The sequence below is a fragment of the Rattus norvegicus genome, chromosome 15 (genome assembly GCF_021556685.1).
Source record: "Rattus norvegicus strain SHRSP/BbbUtx chromosome 15, alternate assembly SHRSP_T2T, whole genome shotgun sequence".
NCBI lineage: Eukaryota > Metazoa > Chordata > Mammalia > Rodentia > Muridae > Rattus > Rattus norvegicus.
This window is the reverse complement of record NC_141548.1, coordinates 2,998,400-3,026,034: the sequence shown is the minus strand read 5'-3', so window position 1 is coordinate 3,026,034 and position 27,635 is coordinate 2,998,400. Positions and strand designations below refer to the sequence as shown.

At 41.7% G+C, this 27,635-nt stretch overlaps 1 protein-coding gene across 8 annotated transcripts in view; it reads left to right on the top strand.

Annotated features, from left to right (window-relative positions):
- The window catches only part of Adk (adenosine kinase), a 381,245-nt gene that overhangs the window by 227,800 nt on the left and 125,810 nt on the right, over nucleotides 1–27,635 (top strand).

The following is a 27,635-nucleotide window of genomic DNA, read 5'->3' as shown; positions in this document are numbered from 1 at the left end:
GGAATACATTACAAGAAGGTGGAGCCTAAACTGAGATTTCAAGGAGCAAGTCGGGTACATAGTAGGGAGAACCACTATCTAGGCATCAATAACTAGCACGTAGGCACCGTGCCAGGAGCTTGGGAACATGTTCCAAAGTAGCATGGAGGTCAACATGGCTACTGCCCAGTGAGCAGTGAGAAGGCGCAATTGTAATCAGAGACACAAGAGGTTAAGGGAAATGTTAAAGAATACTTTATAGTCTATAGAAAACACGAATGTGTGTGTGTGTGTGTGTGTGTGTGTGTGTGTGTGTGTGTCTCTGTGTGTGTGTGTGTGTGTGTGTGTGTGTGTGTGTGTGTGTGTGTTACACTCCCCATGACATTAAAAATCATTAAGAGAGGTATGGCACAGGTTGATGGTAGGGAATGGTCTTGGAGGTGACTGCCCAGGAAAGGGTCTGACGCCTGAGAGGAGGCAGTAGCTACAAGGAGAAGCAGCCGCTCACAACGTGCAGCAACCCGGCTGCTGGATCGGAAGTGCCTCGTGAGAGAAAAGAAGACAGTGAAGGATGAAACTTCCATTAACGTAGAAGGGGCAATGGGAATAATTGCTCTGGTTACATAAATTGTGGGAAGATTTGTTCTCACAGTCTAGTGTCCCATAGCTAGTATTTTTTCCCACTTTCCCCATAATGGATAAGATAGGTATCATTGACTAATTTAAAGATGTGTTTTTGTCCCAGACTTAGTTTAGATTTAAAATGAAGCCGCACTTGTAATAAATGAGTTGGTTTTAAGTTCACTCATTTTCTTCTTCATCTACTTAATAACGGATTATGGAGCACTCCAGCGGTAACAAGGTTCCTTTCTTAACTTTTTACGTAAACATCTATAATGTTTTCTGTCCCGCTAACATATTTGTGTCCCCCCCCCGGCCCTCCCACCCCCCACTTGGCAAGCCTGTTTGAAAGTGTGGTGTGACGCATTACGTCATGGGCATCCTGGAGCACATGCGTTCAATACAGTTCATAAATGGGAGCAGCTGGCTTCCTGTACCGTCCAGAGAAGGTATGCACGCAGCTGAGACCCTCAAACTTTAAAACTCTCGGGTTCCTCTTCTACCTCATATAAACACATGCTGTGGCTTCAATTAGTGCAAACGTGTAACAGACTGCCTTAATGGCTTAAAAATTTTTGTTTCAATTCTTAAACAGCCAAGTGCAGTTCATTTTCTTTCTCCCTGCCCACAGCTCCTAACTCCCCAGCACACCCCTTAGCGAAAGAACATGACACCTTTGGTCTCAGTTTTCTACTCGGATCTGAAAGGGCCCTGGCAGTGGGGGGAAAGTTAGCATCTCAGAGGAAAGCTGAATTCATACACAGGAACTGCAGGATTACTTTGGCGTTTTACTGGTCCCCTGTAACACCAGCAAGTCCCATAAATACCTAATGGAAAAACAGCAGAAAATGAGGTCTGCAGCAGCCTTTCCAGATGGGATTTATGTCGCTGAACATTTTCTTGAGGTTGAGTGTAAAGGTCAGAAGAAAGTGGGTAGATTAAAGTTGCTGATTTTTGCAAACTTAAGGCCACTTTCAAAGGTTTCTTTTTCTGTAGCATGAATGTTTCAAGATAAATGGCTTCGCTTCATTAGCTGAAATGTCATGTCTTCATCTAATATCTGTTACCTGGGACATTTGAAGATTTCATAGTATTTACATATAGTAAGTAAAATCCTTAATCCATCTTAACAGGTATATTCCTGAAATAATTAATCTTCCCAATAACATACACTCGATGAATGAATAAACATACATATCTGTATTGACACGATCTATGAATTTTAAATCACTCATTTTAGAATTCAGAGCTTATATAGAATGAAATAAAGCCAAAAATGTCTCTTTCACAAGCATAGCTTCTTGATTCAGCAGTGTAATTGTAGCCTTTCCCCCAATTATCTTGTCTGTTACACTTTAACACCAAAGGTGAGTAACCATAAAGAAAGAACAGTGGCATCCCGTGTCACTGAAACACAGTTCCTGAATGCTTTTACAGGCTTCTTTGCCTTCTGAACAATCTTTGAACACACTATAATTATCATGAGGCTTGTATGGAAGCTGTGAGTTACCAGACTGCTTGATAGTGGTGGGAAACAATAACTTTCATTTCTAAGCATCTACGTTGAATTGATAGTAACAGAGAGCCAAAAATGTATTCATCCAAATCTGTGTTACATGTATGTCATCAGAACATTTTTTCCTTACTTTGACTGCAGAGTACAGATTGGACCATGAATTTAATACTTAGAACACCCAAAATTCCATATTCACTGCTGTACAACATTTTCCCAGAAATTATACAGATGATTTTATAGTAAAGTGAGGATGTGTAGAATATTGTCCTTTTATGATGGTTAATAATTAACATTAAATCTATTCATTTTTCTCTCTAGTAAATGATGTTACAAGTAACTCATCTGTAATTCATGTTTTTATCCCTAAATTTTTCAGAAAAAAACCATGAATAAAATATTAATTTCCAATATTCTTTAGTACTTAAAATGATATTAAGCTGGGCGTGATGGAACACATCTTTAAACCAGCATTCAGGAGGAAGGGAGACAGATCTCCATGGGTTTAAGGCCAGCCTGCTCTGCAAAGCAAGTTCCAGGACAGTCAGGACTGGGACATAGAGGAACCCTGTCTTGAAAAACCAGTGTGTGTGTGTGTGTGTGTGTGTGTGTGTGTGTGTGTGTGTGTGTGTGGTGTGTTTAGTATATATTAAACATTAAATTACTGTTGACCTTTGAGTTGCATAGTCAAAATAAACATAAGATGTTAATATTCTATTGTAGTTGATACTTTAAGTCCATTTCTATTAATTCTGGCAACCATCATGTTTGTAAAAATCTGTAGGGTTCTGGGTATGTGGGTAGAAGATGGAGAACTTGCCTAACATCTAGGCTGTGGGTTCAGTCCCCAGCACATATATATACTCACCCACTCACATAAACAACATGTGTGCACACACAGTGAAGAGATCTGCTATCTCTTTAGTGTTAGCCTATGAGCACACCAGGTTATCCTGAATTTCACCTGTATTCCACAATTTCTCTCCACCCTCCTAATACTGGGACCCTTTAGCACAGTTCACATGCTGTGGTGACCACCAACCATAGAAGTGTTTTGTAATTTTGATACTGTTATGAATCATATTGTAAATACAAGATATAAGGCTATCTATAGGTGATCTCCCATAAGGGTCATGACTCCGGGTTGACAGCCCTGATATATCGGCAGTTTCCTCCTCTTGGTGTATTCTCTTTATTACACTGTTAAGTACAACTACACCCTTCCTTAAATGCCCTTTCCAATTCATTCCTGTTTCTAATCAAGGGTCTCTTGTGGGCAGTGATCCCGACTGGGAGAGGGGAAGTATTGTGGCTAGTACTGTTAGCAGGCTCATAGGGAGGGTCAGCGGTGAATGAGCCTAGGTCTCCTGGAGGGTCGTCCCCCTGCCTCCCCAGGAGAAGGTGTTCTTGACTCGTCCTGTTGCTCTTTTTACTTTTGTCTCAAGGTTTAGATTTGGGGGTTTGTTTTTTGAGATAGGCACACATTTTATAGCCCAGGGTGCCTCGGACTCACGGCCAGGTAGATTCCTGCTTTTGTTTTGGGTTGTTCTTTGTGCTTTTGTAATTTGAGTAAGGAGCCCCAAAGCTCCTTTATAGTTCTCACAAGTTTGTGACTTCCACACATCTATTAATTGTTACTGAAGTTATTTTTGGAATATTTAGGTAGCTATTGAAAAGTTTCTGTCTTTGTCCATTGGTCGGGAGTTACCACCCTTGGTTGTGATGTACCTTCAAGTGTATGTACGTATATACACATTTATACATGTGCATTTGTGAAGGCACACGTGCACATTGTCTATTGGTACATGCAAAGGCCAGATGTTGGCATCACAGATCTTCCTCAGCTGCTGTCCACGATGTTTCTTTAAGCTCACCAGTTTGGACAGACTAACTGGCTAGCATACACCACACCCACAACCTTGGGATGACACAGGCCAGCACTGCCACACCCACCTTCTTTACATGGATGCTGGGGGTTGAGGTCAGGTTCTTATGCAACAAGCACTTTGTGGGCTGAGTCACTTTTCTCGAGTAGGTTGGGTATTTTCTCTTTTGAGATAGGGCCTCATTTTACAGTCAGTCTAGGGTGGTCTGGAACGTACACTGTGGTACAGGCTGGCCTCGGCCTCACAGGGATCCTACTGCTTCAGCCTCTCGTGGTCCTGGTTATATGTATGAGGTGCCATGCCCAGCTTAGTAAAAGTGGTTTTGGGATGAACGCTTTTGTTATGTTTTCGTTACATGACTAACAGTTTTCCTCTTCTAAAAATGAAAGATAAGAGGCTGCAGAGACAGCACAGCAGTTACGAGCACAGCAGTTCTTCTAGACTTGAGTTCAGTTCCCAGTTCCCACATTGGACAGCTCACGGACATCTGTAACTTGAACTCTGTGAGATCCGACATCCTCTTCTCCCCGCCACAGGCATGTACATGGCATATACACAGAGACGTAAATAAATAGTAATAAGATTGTTGCTAATGTCTACTGTATCTCTGAAATTGTATGGCTGTGATTTTTAATATTTTAGTATGGAAAGATGTTACTAATACATAAAAATTTAATAAGATTGCAGAATAAACTCATGAGCCTATTACCTCTCTTAATATAGTACCAATGTTAATATCATAATCGCATATCATTTTAAAATTTAGACTAGGTATAACAGCATATATATATAATATATTTTTGTTTTGAAAAATAGTAAGGAATGTTTAATCAAATTACTCTCCTGGTCATTTAAAGTAGCAAATACAGTATGACGAATCTCTTGCAATTCAAAGGTATTTCAAATTATTCTGTATCTGTTTCAATATCTCCCTTGGGCCCCTCTCTCTCAGAGGAGAAGGGATGGGAAAGATTCTGTGGGGGAGCTGGGTGGGGGCAGTGTTTGGGATGTTAATTAATTAATTAATTAATTATCTCCCTCTTGCCTCCGTCACACACCTCCTTGTCTTTCATTCTATGAATTTGACTACTTTAGATAGCTCATGTGAGGAGAATTGAATTTATCTTTTAGGGTGTGGTTCATTTCACTTACTATGTACATTTCACTTACTATGTAACCAGGATTGTCTGTGTTGTAATGCACAAGGAGAGTCCTTCGGCTCCCCACTTTGAGGCATGGGGGATGGATCCACTGCTTTGCACACAGCTAGACAAGGACCCTGCCACTGCATCGTGTCCCCAGCCTGACTTTCAACTTGAGAAAGGTCTCACTAAGTTGCTGCCCTAGAAGTTACTCTGTAACCCGTGCCAGCCTTGGCATGTGGGCTCCTTGTGCTGCTTCCCCCAGAACAGCTGACTTACGGCCTGTACCCACAGGGCCCAGCTTCCTACTTCCGCTTATGAACATTGTTTCACTGTTTCTACACAGCACTCTTTCTTTACCCCTTCCTTGTTGGCTCAATGTTTAGGTTTCTGTCCCACATCTTGGGCGTTTTGAGTAATCTTGGCGGTGACTACCCACACGCAGGTAGCTCTGTAACTTCTTACTTTGTTTGAATATATGGAATTTTCCAGATCACATGGGAAAATGCATAAGCAAACCTTTAGTGCCCCCATCTCATTATTTGTTTGAGTGTTATTGTTCTTAGTAACTGGGCCATCTTGTTTTTGTATCAAGTATGCGGTTCTATTTCATGAGTCACCTCTTCCCTCTGTTGATCGTGCCCAGTGTTAAACCAAAGTTCGATACAATTCTTTCACCTTAGCTTCGCCTTCATCTACCTCTAGTTGCTTTCCACACTTTCAGTATACATTCATTCTGCTCCTGGGTTACCAGTTTTATATATACATATATATACATACACATATATATATTTGGTTTTTAATTTTGTGCACACACTCCTGTGGAGATCAGGAAGAGAGTTTTTCATCTCCAGTAGCTGGAAACCATCAGCTAGTTGGGAACCAAACTCAGGTCTTCTGCAAGGGTAATGCCTGTGCTCAGAACCATCCCTTCAGCCCTTAGTTCATTCCTTTCAGTGCTATTATAAGTGCAGTTTGCCCCTTATTTCTCCTTTGTTTCTTTTTCCTGTTTTACACTGGTGTTTTAAAAAGTCTCACTTTTTGGTTCAGGCTGGCAAGTGGTTCTCCTCTCTCAGCCTCAGGGAGCTCGGACGGCAAGCATCCCACGCCGTCTCTGAGTGTTTGGGGTGAGTTTACATTCTGCAACTTCACTAAGAGTGTGTGTTGGGTCCAGCAGGCTTTTCTGTGTGTATCCAGGAGCGTTTTCCGTGAGATGGTGCCATCACTTCTCACTTTGTTTATATGGATGCCTTTTTCCTCCCTCCCTCCCTCCCTCCTCCCCTCCCTCCTTCCTTCTTCCCTTCATTTTTTCTTCCATTCTCTTGTTTGTGTAATCTCTCTTGCATTTTCTTCTAGGCAGTGTGGTGAGTATCAGTGGGAAACCTTACCTTCCTTGTTCCAGATCTTAGAAGTAAAGGCTTCCAGTTCTCATCATTGAGTGTGTTCACTGAGGGCTTTTGTGATGATGAGGAAATTTGCTTTGATGTCAACGGGTTTTTTTTAAAGATTTATTTATTTTATTTATATGAGTACACTGTTGCTGTCTTCAGACACACCAGAAGAGGGCATCAGATCCGTTTACACATGGTTGTGAACCACCATGTGGTTGCTGGGATTTGAACACAGGACCTCTGGAAGAGCAGTCAGTGCTCTTAACCACCAAGCCATCTCTCCAGCCACTAATGTCAACATTTTTAAAAACTGCATTTTTATGGGCTGGAAATGAAGTTTTTGATTTTTTTTTCCCCCCAGGCTGGAATTCACATTCGTCTTACCTACACCCCCTCCCCCAAGCTGTAGGATTACACTTGTGTACCATCTTGCCTATGTACCTTAAAATAATTAATTTAAAAATTAATTTATTCCTCCATAGTAGCCATGTATCAAGTGTTCAATGGCTTCTTATGGCCGTTAGCTCCTACGTTGGACAATAAAAGAAGCATTTCTATCGTTGTCAAAGTAGTCTGATATCAGACGAAAACTATCTTTCTGTATTGTGTTTTGTTATCAGCATCCTGACTCAGTCAGTGCCACTCGTAACATAGTACTGAGAAGACCTCTGGGCTCTTCATCTAGCTTTTCCTAGTGTTCCCATCTTCCTTAACTGTGAAGTCTCTTCCAAAGTAAATAACATTGACCATTAGAGTTTCAAGATGTTCCTTTTCTGTTCCAGAATCCATTCAACAGATGCCACTTGGCATTTAGATGACACGTTGTTGGCTTTCTTCCTTAACAGCCTTGACATGTATGGAACATAGTTTGTAGACTACCCATCAGGTACCTTTGTTGTCCCCTGTGGTTAGCCTGACCACGTGGTTCTGATGGTACAGTTCCATGGAGTGTTGCTGCCTTCATGGAATGTGGGCTCCAGGCCTGGCATTGATGCTGTAATCCTGATCATCTCGTGAAGATGGGATCTGTCCGTTGACACCCTGCAAAGTTCCTCTTTCAGAACAGTTTTCATTAGAAGCCTCTGTGAGGGAAGCAGGGCCTCAGGTCCTTCCACGTACAGTTCCCATTCACCAGAGGAACAGCCATAATCCCTTCAGTTGTCCAGTACCTAACAGCTTCCCCTAAGCCTGCCTCACCCCGATAATATACACACTGCCTCCCATGGTCACCAAGTCAACCTCCCAACTCCAAACACGTAAATCTCCAGGAGACAGAGATCTACAGATTGTAGCACACTGTATATACAAAAGTCACCTTTGAGAAGATCATAGAAGTAATTGAAAATCAGAATAATAGAGGTTCTAAATTATAACTTTGGAGTTGCTTCTCAACCTTTTGGCTAAAATTAAGTGCCTGTAACTCTGGATAATATTTCCTGAGCTGGATACAAAAGGTGTAATGGCAAAGACAAATTAATTGTTAGACAGAAGATGCCCTTCAAAGATCGGAAGCCATGCCACTGAGTACAAGATGAGTGTAACACAGCTAACCAGGAAAGAATTAGTGCCCAGAAGATGCTAAGAAGTTCCAGAAGTCAGTATGAAAAAGAGAACACAGAATATAATTAGTCCCAGGACGGTACCAGAAATTACACATTAGAAGATACTGTCGATTAAACTAATGCAGAGCTGTTCTGCTCTCTCAGAGAAATGCAGATGAAATCAGCGGTGAGGTACCATTTATAACAATTAGTTGATAAAAATTTTAAATGCTGTCCAATATTAGAAGTAATAACTCTTACATACTTTGGAAAACACTTTGATATTTAGTTTATTAAGACTAAATTTTTATTTCCACTGTCTAGAAAATTTGTTGCTTTTGGGCTTTATATTTAATATCTAGAAGTTAATCTAATAAACTATGAACAAGGCTTCTGCACAGGAAATCATAAACATAATTGAGATAAGTGGAAACTGAAATAGAGATGAATTTTTAAGATAGCTCTTGATTAGAAGCCTCAATATTATAATGACTCAAATTTGTCAGCTTTCACATTAATCTGTAGACTCAGTGCGATTCTAATTAAAAACCTAATAAGTGGTATATTGAGAAGCTAATTCTTAGATGCTCTTGGAAATTCAGAGGGTTGACAGTAGCCAAGACCCTCTTAAAGACGTACATGATATTAGGAATTCATTTACTAGACACTGACATCAGGGCCACGAGAAGAACGGAAGCAAATAAACAACAGGCAACTTCAGTTTTGAATAGTATATTAAATGTGCCACTTCAATAAATGTCTATACTATGAAAAACGTATTATATTCTTTCAATCAACTTATTTCCTTAGAAGCCAGAGCTTTACAGTTTGTAAGGTTAGATGTCAGTCTCACAAGGGTTCCTGACCCACCGAGGCTCTTGTGTATCTATAAAATGACTTCCCAGGGTCGCTGGGAGGGTTAAGACATCCCAGGTATAGACCTACATGTGTGTGCTGTCCCCGTGATAGGGGAATCTCTTGTATGTTTCTTGGAAACCCAAAAGGTATGTTTATTATTGAACATTTCATGATGCACAGATCTGTATGCAGCATGTATTGTGCTTATCATTTAAGCATTTCCTAGACCATTTCCACTGAATTTTTTTTTTTTTTTTGGTTCTTTTTTTCGGAGCTGGGGACCGAACCCAGGGCCTTGTGCTTCCTAGGTAAGCGCTCTACCACTGAGCTAAATCCCCAGCCCCTCCATTGAATTTTTAAGTTCAACTTTTTATTCGAAGAACCTCCTCAATGATGATTTGGTTTTCTGGGTTTTGTAGAGTCCCCGTGTTCATAAAAAGGTCTTCTGAACACTAATTATCATAGCATTATAAAAAAACTAAAGCCTTCGAGTCATTGATATTCTAATAAGCCCTGTTCTAATTAATTACAGGAAGTGATTAGAAGATTCTGCTCTTGAGCTGATTGATTCTTCACTCAGAATGAATGATTAACAAAAATAGTAAAATACACATCACGTTGGCTGTCCCCAGCCACAGACTCAAACAGCGGAGGGTCAAAAGTACTTTCTTAACTCATCTGTACTGAGCACCTAACAGTATGTCATTTTTTATCATTCTCTAAACATAGTGTAATTCCTTTTCACGTAGCATTTGTTTGAGGGTTTTTGTTGTTGTGGTTTTGAATCTGGTGTGTATGGGTGTTTGGCCTGCACATGTCTGATCACAAACATGCTGGCATCGCCAGAGGCCAGATCTCCTGATCCTGGCCTTTCAGGGGGTCGTGAATGGCCAGGTTCAGTTCCCAGCACCCACGTGCACAGCTCACAACTATGTGTAACACAGGCTCTTCTGGTGTCTGTGGACACTGGCAGGCATGGACACATACCCACAAACAAGCATACACACAAGCATATGGTTAAAAATAAAATAAATATTTTGTTCAAAAAATCATTTTAGCTAAGCAGTGCTTATAGTGACTAGTTGCAATTGTTTTTACCAAAGGAGATGTGATTGGTGTACAGTCACTGACTCAGTAGAGGTTCTAATAAAGACAGTGTGGCTCCCACTTACATCAATGAGAAGTAACAAATGTTGCCCATTTGCATTCTTTCCTGAAATAGCCAGCATGGTTCCGATGATAAGGAGAGCCTCAGGTAACCTGCCTATTTCCATGACGTTGTAAATAGAAGGAATACAGGCAGGGAGAATATGCGGTCATGGATTGGAACTACATCCAGAGACCTAAAACAGAAGATCCTGGCTGCAGAGGGTGTTTTTCAAATGATTGGAAAGAAATTGAATAAAACTGTATCGTGTAATATAGCACTACCGTAGTAATTTGTATTTATTTAGGGAAATTAATTTAGTAGCCGTATGAATGCATCGACTAGGTGTCTGCAGCTAATTTTCTAATGTCTCGGGGGTAAAAGGTCCATGTATGCACGTGCATGCATGTTGCATAAAACATGGTACAATTAATTGGCAGATGTAGGTAAATCGTTCAGAGTGTTCAAATATTTTACTTCCTGTAGGTTTGGTGTTTTTCAAAATACAAAGTTACAGAGAGAAACACATTTTTAAATATAGCAGTAGTGAATTAATAACATTAAATGTTCTTTTCATACCTTCTGTGGGTTTTCATAGATAGCAGGCATTTTCCCCTGCCCTTAAAATTAATTTCCTAAATTTCAAATGCAGGAAAAAGAGTATCTACTATCTATCTATCTATCTATCTATCTATCTATCTATCTATCTATCTTATCTATTTTTGGCTTTTTGAGACTGGGTTTCTCTGTGGAACAGAGCATTGGCTGTCCTGTACTCACTTTGTAAATGAGGCTGGCCTTGAACTCACAGAGATCTGCCTTCCTCTCCTTCCTGAGTCCCGGGATTAAAGGTGTGCCACCACACTTGGCCTCATTTTATTTCTTAATGCCTGCAAAAACTCAACTTTTTTTATAGGATTTTTTTTATTTACATTTCAAATGTTATCCCCTTTCCTGGTTTCCAGTTCATAAACCCCCTATCTCATCCCTTCTCCCCCTTCTTCTATGAGGGTATTCCCCCACCCATCCACCTACCACTTCCCACCTCCCCACCTTGACATTCCCCTACACGGGAGTGTCCAGCCTTGGCAGGACCAAGGGCTTCTCCTACCATTGGTGCCCATCAAGGCCATCCCCTGCTACGTATGCAGCTGGAGCCGTGGGTCTGTCCATGTGTACTGAACTTTTAATACCTTAAAGACAGTTGATGGAGCCAGGCATAGTGTCTCTTACCCGTAATCTCAGCACTCTGGAGATTCATGCAAGAAAATTGCTGCAAGTTTGAGGCCAACGTGGGTAACAGAGTAAGACCATGGTTTAAGCAAATAAAAGCCAGGAAGGAAAGAGAGAAAACAGTAGACAGGGCCATGGAGGATATTTAATCTGTCTGTCAGGAATTCCATTTATAGCTTTGCTCATCACCCAGCACAGAGCGGGTCTAGAACAGCCCTTCTTAGATGGTCTCTAACGAGTGTCCAGGCTGAAACCCTGGTGCCATCTCTTCCTAGCCTGTGGTCTTCGAGAGGCCAGTTGTCTTATGTGTCATGTGTCTGTGTCCTTAGTACCTAATGAGATCAAAATGGTGCCTTTCCCACAGGGTTTTAGTTTCAGGTCAGTGGATAAATATACTTGGAAGACTTAGGAAAGAGCCTGGCACACATAACCGTCAAGATTGTAGCTGATGCTGTGAGACCACATGGCCTGGGCAGCCATCGAGCAGCTCAGAGTATAGCAGTCGCACAGGCACGGCATTCAGCACCTTTTTAACCAAAAGAAATTTCATACAGATTCCTTCACCTCAATTCAAGGTAGAAATGAATGTACTTAGCATAGAATTTATGTGAAAAGTATGACGAGAATCCTGCCCAGGAAAAAACTCACCAGATTTGGATAAATATAAGCAATCAAGTGTTCTGGTAAGAATGTAGCGAGATGAGAATGGGAGACTCATCTCCAGCAGGGATAACGGCTTCATTGCTTGAGCAGGACTTCAGACACACACTTACGTGCATATTTGTATATATGAACATTTCTATATGTTTACATTTAAGTTACGTTTTTATTTTTAAGAATTCATCGTGTTTAATGTGCTGAATGAGTGCAAACCAGAATTCAGTTCCCAGCAGCCACTGTGGTTCATACCTGTAAATGCTGCGAAAGCATTAAGCATTAGCCCATGTTTACGAAGCTGAATCCAAACATTGATCTAAGTCTATTTCCTTTAAAATTTCTTTTGATGGGAAGGGAAGAGGTTGGGTAGTGTTACTTAAGGAATTGTCAAGAAATAAGTAAAAGACTTTTAAAATTCCTCTCTCCATTATTTGCAAGTGGGTAACATCCTAATGTCAATAAGGGAAACAACTAGAATTTTTTAAAATATAGGAGATCTTTCAAATTAGATTTTAAAAAATGCCAAAGAAATAAAAACACTATGCTTTTGTGACTATTGATTTTATCAAAGTCATTCTGTTAGTGTACCCACGTTACTAAACAGGACAGGTTTAAGATACAGCGTGTGTTATATAAATAAATATGGCGTAGAGCTGTATGAACCTGTAACATTTTGCCTGGAATTTACCAAGCCACAAGCTTAATTATACAGGAGAAACATGTTGTTTAAAATGCAGTGTCTTTTGTCTTTTTGAGTTCTCTCTTTATCTAGCAGGTTTCGGGTAGGCTGGGTTTCTTATGTAGTTTGTGTTCTCCCAGAATACATTGCACAGTTATCAGCCTTGGGACCACAACATAACCTTTACTTGTTATTGCATAATCTCGGTAAATTGGGGTTTGTTGTCATTTTGCTCTGTTTTGGTTCTAGTCCATGCACCAGTCATTTGATCTTTGGCTTGCACTTCTCCTTGTAGAACTGAGCAAGAGATTGAAGATGTTCCCATGTTGTCCTTTTGTGTCACTTAATCCAAGCTTCTTTGTCCTTGTAACTTTATTTTAGGAAATACAGGTGTTTATTTCGTTACGATGTTCTTTGAGTAGGTCTCGTGTTTCTGCATGGTTAAATTACATTACGTACTTCGTGTGGAACACCAGGGGTAGTACTTCATCTGATCCTGCTCTTCTTCTGGTGCTACGACTTTATCCTTTTGTCTGGGCTTGGTGACACATGCCTAGAAGCCCAGCACTGTAGAAGCAGAGGCAGGAAGAACGGGGTGCCTTCTTATCTGGAGGAAAAAAATGAAAGAAAAAGACCAATGGGCTGGGAAGATGGCCCTAGTCAGTCCCTGGAACCCAAGTAAAAAGCTGAAGTTTCCTGGCAAATGTCTGTGACCCCAGCATTCTTGTGGGGACATGGACAGTGGAGAAAGGAACGAGAGTCATCCAGAAGCACATGGGTGAGCTAGCCTGGAAATGAGAGACTATGCCTCCACAGCTAAAGAAGTGGTTCTCTGACCTCCACACTCACACGCCACGGCCCGCACACCTTCACGTTTACAAACAACACTAAAAAGCAAAAATAAACCCAGTGGTGGTGGCCCACACCATGAATCCAAGCTCTCGGGGGCAGAGGCAAGGCGAATCTCTGAGTTCAAGGCCAACCTGGTCTATACTGTGAGTTCTAAGATGGCCAGACCTACACAGAGAAGCCCTGTTTCAAAGGGAAAAAAAAAAGAATATTTTCAACTTTATCATAGGTCAGAACTCTTTCTTCATAATGAAATGTAGTTTTAGATGATGTAAACATACTGTTTCTTATGTATTCTTGTATTAACTTCAGAATCCTTTTGGGTGTGAGGAAGATGGAGTCTCTCTATGTAGCCATGGTGTCCTGGAACTCACTCTGTAGAAACAGGCTTGTCTCAAACTCACAGAGACCTGTGTGCCTCCCAAGTGCTGGGATTAAAGGAAAGTGCTACCATTGCCTGGCCACTGTTGATTATTTTTGGAAAATGTTTAGTATCGAGATGGCCAAATAGTGGATTTTTTTTATTCTCTAATTTTTTCCTGTCCATCCAGCCTCAGTTTGTATATCTATAAGGTAAATCTAATTAGTGTAAAATTTGGATAATAATACTATTATATGTAAAGTATGATACTAACTTAATGAAATTCTCAAAAATATTTGATAATTTTTATGGCCAAAGTATTTATATGACAGGTCAAAAAGTAGATATTTTTCAAGATCTTGGAAAGGTCATAAGGAATCTTAAAATATCGTTTTAAGAATCCACCATGTTTTACTTCCTTTTCAGGGAAGTCAGAATTAAGAAGGTCTAATACATGCCACATGTTTATCATTTTATTTACTGAAGACAGTCTTTGGTTAGTTAATTTGGAAAATTATTCACAGTGTAGTTCATATGATATTCAGTATTAAAATTCTTGTTATAATGTGTTCATTAAATAAGAGAGAGATGTAGCACATTAAGTTTTCATTTACTGCCCCGAATTATGAAATAGAATTATTTATGGTTATTTTAGTTCTTTAAAATTTATTAAGTTAAAATTTAAATTACATATGTACACAGTTAACTCATTTTGTGCTTAAGGGTTTACAATGGAAAAGGGAATTTATCCAGACCCATTTTCTATTAAGAAATTTGCTGTCTTCTCACTTAATTACCTCTACAGTTCTAAACGCGTCCTAGCCCGTCCATTCCTACTCCCTACCCTCCTATACACATATATCCTGGACTCGTCCCCTCACTAATAATGCAGTAGAACACTCATACAGACAGATCGACAGAGATTAATTGACTCGTCCTTTGGGAGCCGAGTTGTTTTGAACCCTTGTGAATTTCTGTCAGAGTTTTGAAGTTTCATCTTCTTGCTTCCTTTGCTTCTCTGTATTCGTGGAACTTCTATACCTGTGTCTTCTCATAGCTCTAATTACTTCATATAGTGTAAACGGCGCGCCACCGCTCAAAGCTTCCACAGCGTTTTGAGCTGTGTTTGCTTGTGGTTTTTGTCTCAAGGGCCTTGCTTTCGAGGCCTTTCATTCTTCACTCTAAGCACTGACCTAGGAACATCTCGTCCTCACATTCTCAATCCCCTTCATGCCGCATCTGTGCTGACCGTTCCATTGCGGGACTCCCACGTGCTCTCCTCTCTTAAATGTGTTGGTTTGGGTTTTGGGGTTTTGGTTTTGGTTTTTGGTGGCTTGAATTCCTCCCCCTTCTTTCTGATAAAGAATATGGGGAGAAAGAGTCTCTGAGACTTCGTGTGTTTCCCTTCCTCACTCACACAGAGTTGTAGGAAGAAATGCATCTCCTTTGAGTCCTGAGACCAGTGCTGAATCATATGTAACAGTAACTACTTTTGGGGATCTACTTTCTTTCTCCCCTCCTTCAGCCTTAGTAGTTACTCCGCCTTTTCCCAGCATCTGTCTGGTCTCTGAAGAATTCATAACTAACAGTGGTGTGGGTGTCGTTTTCCTCATTATGCTCTTGAGTTCATCAATCCCTATAAGTTTATTGCTATTCTGGAATTTTCTTTTCATGAAATTTAACTTCCTTGGGTTAATCTTTGTCCCGTTTTTTTCTCCTTTATTTTTATTCTCCTCTCCCCACCCCATGTCTGTCAGGTAGCAAGACAGGTGGTGCTCTCACTCTCTCGACTCTGGGTTGGTGTTCTTTAACTTTCATCTATTGCTTGAAGGGTGGGTGGGTGGACAGACAGACGGGCGGTGGATGGATGGACAGACAGACATACGGACGTGCATATCAACGCTGCTCACTCCCTTTCTTCATCTTTCCCCTCTCTCATAAGCCAGCCCTCTGCCACTACCCTGCATTTCCCACCTTCCTCCTTACCCTCCTCCCAGTGTAGTTACCTGATTTCTGCTCTATCTGAACATAACAGGGCCTCTTGGTGGAAGGTTTGGTGCCGTGTGAGTGTGAGACCTATGGATATCTTACTCTGGGATTCACTAGAGAGTTTGATTTGTTTGTTTTGGGGGTTCTGTTGTTGAGGTTATTTTTAAAAGGTATTTTTGCACATAAAATTAATGGTCCTTGTCCTTTTTTTTTTTTTTTTTTAAGATAGGGAATGATTGTGACAATCATCTGGATTCCCTCAACCTAACCTTACTGTTTTTAGCGTCATGCACTGTTTTTCCTCCATTATACTCTGAAAGGACTTAGGTCTAGAAAGTATTCAGCGATGACTGGGCATGGTTGCACATGTCTTTATTCCCAGCACAGGAGGCAGAGGCAGGCAGTTCAAGGCCACCCTGGTCTACATATAGAGTTCCAGTTCAGCCATAGCTACATAGTGAGAGAAATCCTACCTTTAAAAAGAAAAGGCGGGTCAAGAGCGATAGCTCAGAGGTTAAGAGCACTGGCTGCTCTTACAGAGGACCTGAGTTCAATTCCCAGCACCCACAGGACAGCTCAGAGCTGTCTGTTACTCCAGTTCCATGGGCTCTGACACCCGCACAGACAGATGTGCAAGCAAAACGCCAATGCACATGAAATAGAAATAAATGTAAGAAGAAGAAAGAGGGAGGAAAAGTGTTCATTGAGTATCCTGCTGGACTTGAAGGGCCCTGCACTCACATGCACGGAACTCACGTGCAAATAAAGGAGACCAGCAGGTGCTGTAACGGCAGATAAAAGTAAAGCTGGGCAACTTTTAGTGCTGCCCACAGTTCTTTAAGGACAACTCCTTATATTAGAATTGTAAATCATAAGAGTTTATGAAGAATCCATGAGAAATGTGTTAATCAGTCTCACAGTCCAGGGAACAGTATGGAATCCACAGGAAATCCCAAGTCTCTCCGAGGGAGCCTCAGATCCCTGGTAATGGGTGTTGAGACAGGATCGTTTGAGCTCCTTTATGAATTCCATATTTAATGAACCATGAGGCACTACCTGTGTCATCTCATTGCGCTGTGTTGCTTTCAGAGTTGGTAATTTATATCTTCCGTGATCGTTTCTTTCCCTAGCTATCTCATTGATTGAGCAATAATGGCAGGGCTGTCTGTGAACAAGTGAACAGTCGGCGGATTGGCGCTCTGGTCCCTCCTCAGACCATCAGTTATATGACCTTACACATGTTGAGTAACTTCTTCTGAGTTTTAATTTGACTTGCAAATGACAAGGTCGATACGTCACAGTAGTTTTAGCTGCAGATCACTGTTTCGCTGGGAAATAGTTTGGAGACCTAAGGCATGCCCTCAAATAACAGTAGAACGGCTGTGGTTGGTCTGAGGCCACCGCTGCAACAAAACTACTCTCACATTTGATCCAGATAATCCCAGAGATTCGCCTCCTGGACAGCCACTGCAACCCTGTCCACTGCTGCGCCAGGTTGATCCTCCTCATGAAGATTATCATGTCTTGGCAATGAAGAATGGGTGGATTCGATTGAAACTTTTTTTTTAACCATTTGTTTTCAGTAAAAAAATCACCCAGAGGACTGTGGAATTGCAGGTTGCTGTGTCCTGTAACATTTAAATTTCACACGGCCACATACCTCATTTTAAAAATGACTTCAAATCCTATAATTTAGCGATGTCTATATCTAGGTAATAACGTTTTCTGAAAACCATTTAATTGGCCTACAAAACTTTCAGGGTCGTGAAGTGAAAAGCTGGTTCGATAGGTTTTCTGTCAAATGTCAAGCGCCGTGTGTGCTGCTGGCTTTCTGTGCTGCTGTTGTGAGCGGGTGGAGATTGATGCAGCCACAGTCGGCCATGAAGAAATTATTCACGTCTAAGAACACCTTCTCTTTATGACATTCTGGCAGCACCCAAGAGGAAAATGTCAGAGTCAGAATAAGTACATTTACTGACAGCCCTGTTCTTTCCCATAGCCCTGAAAGTGATATAAAATCTGCCTTTTACCAGAAGTAAAAACACTGGTCACTCATAGTGATAAAACAATAGCTTTTGGCGTAGTCATTTTCCATTTAGAAAGTGATACTCTCATTTAAAGGAAAAAGAAAGAAACTTCCAAGAGCCAAGGCAGTTCTCCAGAACTTCCGCCATTTTTAAGCTCAAATTTTAAACAAGCGAGACCACTCAGTGATAAGGCAGTTACCACCAAGCCTGGCAACCTGTGCTCAGCCAGACCCCATGGTAGAATGAGGACTAACTCCCACAGCTACCTCTGGCCTCCATAAGCCTGCTGTGACATATGTGAGCTCACACCTACGCACACTGTCTGAGTTAGGGTTTCTACTGCTGGGACAAAACACCATGACCAAAAAATAAGTTGGGGAGGAAAAGGAGTTTTTTGGCCTACGTTTCCTGATCACAGTCCATCATTGGGAAAGTCAGGGCAGGAGCTCAAGCAGAGCCGAGACAGGGGCTGATGCAGAGGCCATCCAGTGTGCTGCTTAGCTGCTGACTGGCTTGCTCAACATGGCCTGCTCAGCCTGCTTTCTTATAGAATCCAGGACCACCAGCCCAGGGATGACCAAGTCTGTAAATGGCCTGGGACCTGCCCCACTGATCACTAATTGAGAAAATTCCTTTAAACTTGATCTCATGGGGCCATTTCATCAAGTTCTTTCTCTCTGATGACTCTAGCTTGTGTCAAGTTGACGCATGTGTGTGTGTGTGTATCTCACACACACACACACACACACACACACACACACACACACACACACACACACTCTAAATATTTTTAAAACCCGTAGAGTCGTAACTGGGGATAAGTCACCATTTCGTGTTTTAGTAAATTAAACTGCTTAAGCTCACCTCAGTGGAATAGTCATTTCACTATGGGCACTTGTAAGGGCATTCGTGTTCTCTGTTTACGTCTCTTTGTTTTTCTAAGACTGGGTCTTCTTACCCTATACCCCAGGCTAGCTTCACATTTGCCCTAATCCTCCTGCCTCAGCCTCCTGAGACCTTGGATTAAGGCATAAGTGGCCTTGACAGCCTTGGTTTCTCAGAGTTTCTTATACTTTCTCACCACACGTAGAACTTGCTAACTTTTACGGAAATTTCAAATTAATGTTCTGCGAATCAAACTTAGAACTAGTTTCACTTCTGGCTCATTGAGATTTGTCCCTTTGTGGATTAAAGGGGATCCCAAACCTTTCTCAAAAGCACATCATTTTACTGGTTCTAAAAGTGAGACTTGTAAACTCAGCTATGGAAACAGTCTAAATGTTCATAAGCAGAAACACAATGTGATAGAGTCATATAATAGAATATTATTTGTATAGGAGAGAGCAGAGAAAGCCCTGATACGTGCTATGTTGTGAAGAACCTCTGACTCACTGTGTAAGTGCAAGAAGCACGTCATTTCCGCTATTTATTGAAATATCCAGAATAGCTACATCCATTGAAGCAGAAAGGAGAGAGGGTGGCTGCTGAGGTGTGAGGACGTTGTTGTTTTATTATGTTTTGTGTTTACTGTACTAAATTGTATATGCTAAACAAGTGCTCCACCATTGGGCACTCTCGGCCCCTTGGGGATAGCATTTCATGAATGACAGAATGAATAATGATTACATGGCATTGTGGAATGAGGTTACGTTGTCCGAATGGCTTACACATCATTACCTGTATTTCATAAAGACTTTTGAACTTAACTTTAGAAATTTTGAAATGGGAGTATTGGTGGTCCTCTAATCCAGTCCCCTGCCTATTTTTTAAAAATGAAAAAAAAAAACAGATGTTTATGAAGATTGAGTAAAATAGCTAGCAGACCAGAATTCGAGTATTAATATCTCTAACCTGCAGGGTGTGAGAGGTAGGGACCAGGTCACATACTGTTTTATTGTGTGTTGGGTCTTTTTTTTATTTGCTTGTTTTGTTTGAGTCAGGTTATTACTATAGAACTCAGGCTGGCCTACAACCTGCTATTTAGACCAAAATTACCTTGAATTTGCATTAGTCCTTTGTCTCTGCCTCCAGGGTGCTAGAATTACAGACTTCAGCCACCTTGTCCAAATGGTATATATTTTTAAAAACCAAAGACAAAATTTAGGGGACTATACTGCTGCAAGTTTTACTTTTACTAAAAATAAAGACAAAGAGGAGGATATGGAGCCGGTAAAGTTCTCACTGTCCGGGCCTGAGAACCTGAGTGTGAGCCCCAGAACCCACATAAAAGAGTTGACTGCGGTGACAACAGCCCCATTAGGCCAGCCCTGGGGATTGGGGACAGGAGGTTCCCTGGGGTTCTGAGGCTGGTCACCAGCACAGCCTGCTTGGCAAGCATAAAAGGTGTTTAGTGCTGTAATTCACCATAAAATAAGCCAGAGCTGGAACCAAAGGTGTAACACCTTGGCAACCAAAGGCTGTGGGGAAGGAGAACTGGGGGCGCAGATGTAAGCTATGGCCTTGCGTGTGTTGGCAGTCGCTCTACACGTGTGCTCTCCCTCGCCCCAGCACCAGCGCCCTCCCTATATTTAAATCTAGAACGAACGCCAAGACCAGGTTCCTGAAACCTGAATGTGTACCTGAGGGTCGGTTCTTTGATTTGATGTGCTGCTTACACACCTCAGCTCATGACACCCTCAGGATGCAGCGTCACACACCTCAGCTCAAGTCACTCTGAGGCCTACAGTTGTCTTTCCCAGCCTTTTGAGTGCCAGGGTTACAAAAGCTTTGACCACTCTGCCTAGCTCTTGGTTATTTCGTTTTGCTTTTTTAACTAAATGTCTCTTTTTGTTTTTCTCACACAGGGTCTTATCCTGTAGCCCAGGCTAGCTTCAAAGTTGCCCTAATCCTTCTGTCTCAGCCTCCTGAATATTTGGATTACAGGAAAAACTGACCGTGCCAACCTCTGTATGTTATGGTTCTTGCCAGTTTTTCTGAACCCAGTAGTGAGAAGCCCACTCAGAGTGAATAAGCAGAGGGGCCTGCCCTCTATGTGAACACTGGAGGGTCTGCCTTGAAGTGCTTTTGCTTTTGTGCGAGACCAGGTCTCATGGCGGCCATGCTACCCTCAGACTGGCTGTGAAGCCTGGGGATGGCCTTGGACTTCTGATCCCCCTGCTTCCCCCTCCCTGGATTACAGACTTGCACTGTCACATCCATTCAAAGGGTCTGTTTTCAGTAAAGTTAAGCATTGCATCAGGTAGAGACTGAGGTAGCATACAGCAGCGACACAGTCAGAGTAAGTGCAGGAGACATCACAGCATCCAGCAGGCGAAGGATCCAGTGTCTAGCTAGCACCACAGGCTAAGGAGAGGAAAATAGACACGTTACCCTTTGGAAGTAAATGGTTATACTCAACTGTAAGGACCTGTGTGGATTTAGTGCCAGCTTCAGAAAATAATTATTCTCACTTAAAAATAAGATGCTGGGGCTGGAGAGATGGCTCAGTGGTTAAGAGCACTGGCTGTTCTTCCAGAGGACTTGGGTTCAATTCCCAGCAACCACATGGTGGCTCACACCTGTCTCTAACTCCGGTCCCAGCACTTCTGACACCCTCACACACACATGCATGTAAAACATCGATGAATTTCAAGTAAAATAAATCATTCAAAAAAATTCAAGTTTTTAAATTGTCTACTTTTATTTTATATATGAGCATTTTCTTCTGTGCGTATAGCTCTGTACCACATGCATGCAATGACTACAGAGGCCAGAAATATGTTTCACATCCTCTGGACCTGAGTCATAGATGGTTGCTTGCTGCAGTGTGGGAGCTGGGAAGCGGACCCCCTATGAGCTCTGCACAAGCAAAATAAGGCCTCCTAGCACCTGAGCCATCTCTGCAGCCCTTCATTTTCCATTTTTTAATGTTCTTTACTATAAAAAGAAAAGTACACTCTCTTACTTCCTTAGCTAGCGAATTTCCTGTAGAAATTTCTCAACATAGTTGTTATCTAAGTTGTTTTCAACAAGAATGACTCCACTGGTGTGAATAAAGTTTTATTGTGACTCAGGCATACTCATTTTCTGTATTGTAGCATCATTAAGTATTTTTACTAACAGGCGAGTAGTTTCAACAGGAACCATGAAGCCTGCAAAGCTAAATATTTGTGGAACCCTTTGCAGAAAGCCTCTTCTTACAGTGAAATGAAGATAAGCAACAGACTCATGGTGCGTGTAAACACAGCATCGCCAACACGTGCAAGGGTATCACCGGCACAGGCTTTGTTAGTGGGTTAGCGAGGAGCCCACGGCGCTGATTCTAAGTTCATCAGTGTGGACCGCTGGAGATGATATCGGAAAGTAGAAGGATGCCTGGCTATCGTTTTCGCATTTTAGGGCAGTGAAAGGCTTTTCTGTGTGGAGCATATTAGTTAGCAGAGAAAGAGTGCGCCATCTATAAGGTAGATAATTAAGACTGTGGCCAAGTGTCAGCTCTGCGGAAGGCTTACGTCACCCCACCACAGCTCTACGGTCTGCTTCTCAGGGCCGTCTCTCCACAGAACACGCTCTCACTGATCTCCAGAATGCCACCAAATGTACAAGTTTACTTGTGCAGCCTCATACACAGAAAATTATTTCTTTTTTTCCTAAATGCTCTACAAACTATAGCCATGAATGGCTTCAGCTTTCTCAAGCCTTTTTACATTAAGGTGTTTTCTTCGAATAATGTTTAAGTGTCCAAGCTGAACATGAGGCATCCCAGAGAGAACCCCCCAAGGTTGTTCCGGGATATTTTTTGCATCCGTTTCAGCATCAGATTGACCTGAATTCCTCTGGGATGATGCCATAGCGAGGGAACAGTTTAGAAGGTAGTACTTTCTGAAAGTCACTTCAGCAGGAAGGAGAACGGCAGTGTTTGGTTGGAATGAAAGGCTCCATAAGTTCACAAATCCCTGTAGTATATATTGTGGTGACCTCAGAGATTTCTCCTTCTTCCTCAGTTTATATGGTGTTTTCTCTCAAACTTGCATCAGATTGTTAAGGTGGCACTCATTCCGTCGTTTGGACCTACGTGCTGCAAAGCAGAACTGCTAAGCATTGCTAGGATAGCGCAAAAACTAACAAACCAGAAAGGTTCTATGGCCTGAGGAAGTCTCAGACCTGTGAACTAGAAGGAAGTGCCTAACTCTGAAATGCATACACTCTTCTATACGGCTGTAAAAATACATCAGTCTTTAATTTTCATTGTTTTCAAAATAGCAAGCACTTCAGTGACAGAGGAATTCATTTAAAAAAAAAAAAACCCTCTGTTGCACTGTCCTCTTTTCTCCAGGAACAAAACAAAATGGATGTGCCCTCCCTTTAAAGGTGGTGGGACAAATCTGAGACCCTTATGTTATTAAGGACATAAGATCACTTAACCGACCATATTGCCCATTTTGGAAGTTGAAAGAACAGTGAGTGGATCTCTTTGTGGGGTGAAGGAAGGCCAAGGCCCTGGAGGTAGCAGGTCGCGATGGACATTTCAGACGGAACACAGACTGTAAAAACTCAGAAGATTGATCTTGGGAAAGACAGAGCGCTTGTGTGATTGCAGTGTGGACATGTGTCGTGGAAACAGGGAGCTTGCAGCCAGTTGGCTGTGTAAGTTGGATCACTGTTGTGGAGAGTTTGAGTGCTGGGGTGTGAGGCATTTGGATTTAATTTACTAGGGAAAGAAGAATGATTAGGGTGATTAATCTGTCAGCAGGACATGGGATGATTAAATCAAGGAGAGAGAAGAGGCTTGGAGAGTCTCTGGAAAGGGAATGATGGGGTTTGTTTTATGTATTTATATTTCAAAGGGCCTCAGCTAAAGAGCACATTTTTGTTTAGCGTTTTAACTGACGGCTGTAAAAAGAACTTGTCATTCCTAAGGGAGGGAGGGCACTTTTTAATACTTGGTATTCCTATGGTAATATATTAATACAGCATACATATGCCTAAATTCATAGTCTGGTGTCTTGCATTATGCTGTGTTCTGATCTAATTCTTACAGCCTTGAAGTTTTATGATGCCCAGGCTAGAGATGAGAACAGTAAGGTGTCGAGATGTTTAACTGCCCAACAGTTAGTGAGGGGCAGGTCGGCAAAACTTAAAAGCAAGCTACTTTTAACTGGGGTTACTTCCTCCCACAAGTTCAAGGCCAGTGAAGGGAAAGGAAGGGAGGGAAGGAAAGCCAGAGTCCTCAGTTTCCATCACAGGGAGTGGAGAGAATCCAGCTCCTGAGGTCTCACTCCTGAGGTCTCACTGAGCTGCAGTCACTTGACCTGGTTACAGCTCCCGTTCATGTTACTTCTCCATACCATTCCTGATCCCTATCACTAACTTTTGAAAACTATTGGATTGGTGTAGCCTTTTTATGTAAAACTGTAAAGAGTATTTATTGTATGTTTGATCTGAGCACCTAAGTTCAGTTTCCTGCAAAGGCCAGTCATCTGATCCCCTGGAGCCAAGCTTACAGACAAGCGTGGGTGTGGGTGTGGGTGCTGGGACTGAACTAGTGTCCACGGCCAGAGCAGCAATCTTAGGTGCTGAGCCGTCTCCCCAGACCGTGTGGCCTTGTTTTTAGTGTGGGTGTTTACACTACATAGTGTTTCGAGGTGTGTTTTAGTTTGGTGTACATTTTCCCTATATATTTCCCCCTCAAACAGACTTCTAGGATATCCCATATCCTCTCTTTCAGCAAAGTGAGCTTAAATATTCACAGATGTTGCCCTCCTAGAATCCATACTCCGTTGACAACGCCTTTGTGCCTCCTGCTTTATGTCTTTGTTTTGGTTATTTGGGTGCTCATGTGTTTATATTTGAGGAACTTCATGTGATCAAAGAAAACTGGCTTCTTCATTTTTGGTAAACATGGTACACTTAAAGTTGCTGGTATTTTAGTCATTGAAAAGCCACAGATATTTGAGAAATGGGTGGTTGCATCATGGTCTCTATGGTCTGCACGGGCAGAAAGACTGAGGACTCGTTCTCTTCTGTCCCTGTGACTCGTCGCGTTCCGAATGTTGTGGCAAAGCTCACAGCGTTCACTGGTGTGTTTCTTGTAGTTACTTCTTATCAGTTCAGTCGCCGTCATTCACATGAAACACTACACATCACAGTATGGAAACTGTAAATGGTTTATGTGTTACCTTAATGGTTGTCAAAACTAGGGTTATCCTTTCAGCAGCAATAAACTATGGTTTGTCGTGATTTTTATTTGATCTCCGGGAGACTGACAGAACATGCAGCAGCCACTAAGAGGAGAAAAGCATGCATTCTGGGTGTTGGGTTGGTTATTTTTGACTTGTAATTTATTCACTCTCACAACCCTGCTCTCCAACTGATGTTACCATGGCACCTTAGTTACAGCACTGAAAACAGGCTAATTCTGTTCTTTAAACAGACAACAGTGGTATATCTCGAGACAGGCATCTGGCACTCCGCCTTCTTCCCTCCGTAGTGCTAGTCTAGGCTTCCTGGGACTCTGTTGTTCTTTTTTCTCTTCCTGATTTTTTGAGTATATATTTTTTTGTTCCCTTCTGTTTCTGTAAATAGTGGTTTGTATTTACTGAAGTCACTAATTGCACATTCAGCTTCTTCCTTTTCGAGCCTCATGCAAGAAGAAATGTAGAATTATCCCCAGCCAGTTTTCTGTACTTACTCTTGCTTACTGAATTAATATTCTCAGTATTTATAAATATCTTCTGATTGTGTAGTCATTTCAACAGAACAAACTAATTCTGTTTTAAATGTCTTTATCTCAAGCGTAATTAACCGTATCGCTAATGTTTAAAATAGATTAGGAGCAACAGATAAATTGCATACCTAGGCTTTCCCATCTCTGTTCTTCATTTATCTTCCTCACAGTCCTTCTCTTTTCTTTCCTTTTCTTTCCTTTTCTTTTCTTTTCTTTTCTTTTCTTTTCTTTTTTAAGACAGGGTTTCATTATATTGTGTAGCCCTGGCTGTCCTAGAACTCACCTCTATACACCAGACTGGCCTCGAACTCAGATCCTCCTCTTGCCTCTGCCTCCCAAGGGCTGAAATTAAAGGCATTCACCACCACTGCCAGCTATTTCTTTATTTTACCATTGATGTAATAATTTCTGATCACACTAACAACAGTACATATACTGCTTCTGTGGTGTGTTTTACTAAACAAATATGGACCATAACCATTTTCCCTTTACGCCTTAGCTCCCATCGTTTATAATGTCTGCAAAATATTCCCTACAGTAGCCCTTTTCCCTAGAGATATTATAAACTACTTACCATGTGATTTAAATACAATAGCAACATTCAAACATTTTCAAAAGGCAGGCTAATAATGTATTTTATTTTAACATAAAATTTCCCAGTTAAAGGGGTCCTGTTTCTTAGGTTTTGTTTCGTTTTGCTTTGGGTTTTGTTTGTTTGTTTTGGCCTGGTTTGGTTTGATTACTCAGAAACCCACAAGGTGAAAGCGCAGGCCAGAATACAGTGGGTGTACCTTTCAAATATCTGTCCTTACTGACCTCTCTCTGCCAGATAGGCCTGTGCCCGACGTGTGACAGCACCTCCAGGAGGAAGTGACATGTTCAAAGTCGTGAGCCTATGGGGAGATTTTCAGATCCAGCATACAAGCAAGTTGTCAGAAGAATTCTTGGGTCTAGAGTATGGGTTTGTTGAGCATTCCCTGTGTGTTTTCAGATCGTTCCTAAGGCTGTCAGTTACTCTTTTCAGCAGTATTGTGTGTCTGCTTCAGGCGGGGACTGCTGCTCACTGACAGAATGCTGGCCTGGATGTGTTAGGCCTCAAGCTTGATCTCAGCTCCAGGTTTCACCATCTTAAACATTGTTTCTTTGATTGTTAGAAAAGAGCTTTTGTCTGCTAGGAATTTCTTTTCAGGGACATGAGTCAGACTGGTCTAATGGGACCAGGATATAACCTAGGATGACCTCAGGCTCAGACTCAGAACAGTATGCCCTTCACAGCTACTTTTCCCCGTTCTTTACAGAGTGGATATATTTATTTACCCTTTGTTACCTTCCCCAGTCTTCTGTTTGAGTGAGCGAGGATTTTAACATTTCTAAGACAAGTTATTTCTTTAGTCCTGGCCTTGGAAATAATTCCATACTTCAGAAGTATGATATTTACTTTTCTTTTGTGATAGAGTCTCTATATATTTAAAAAAACATTTTAGTCAAACTAGAATTCATATGGGTATGTGTCTGGGGGTGGGGATATGCTACAAGTTCTTAGCATTCAGCCACCCTGAGCGTTTGCTTGCTGTTTGTATGTGACCTGCAGAAGGATGCGGAACCACTCAACTGCCACGTGAGCTTTAGTGCCTGTCTGTGCTTTAGGACTGGGTAGACACCAGTGAGTCCCAGTAAATGAAGACGTCGTTTGCTTCTGCCCTCTTACAATACCCTGATCAGAGTATCCCAGAGAAGCTCTCCCTTCTCACCCTAGTTTGTCTTCGTGTGACCATTTGGCCAGAGTCATTGTCACTCAGTATGCTTGTGTGATTTTGTTCCCAGCAAGGTCTTGTTTAGCCCAGGCTGGCCTTGAAGCTTCTGTGAACACAATAATGGAACTGTTGAACCCCCTGCCTCAGCGTGTTGAGTGCTGGGATTGCAGGTATTGGACAACACCCCCACTGTTCACTTTTCGTTTGAATCAATAAAAACGCATACTTCCATAGGTGTCTGTGTGCACACACATGTAAGTTTCATACCACAAGTAACTGGCAACGGGTATCATTCCAAATCTTACATTCTCAGGCAAAGACATTTAAGAAGAATCCCAAATA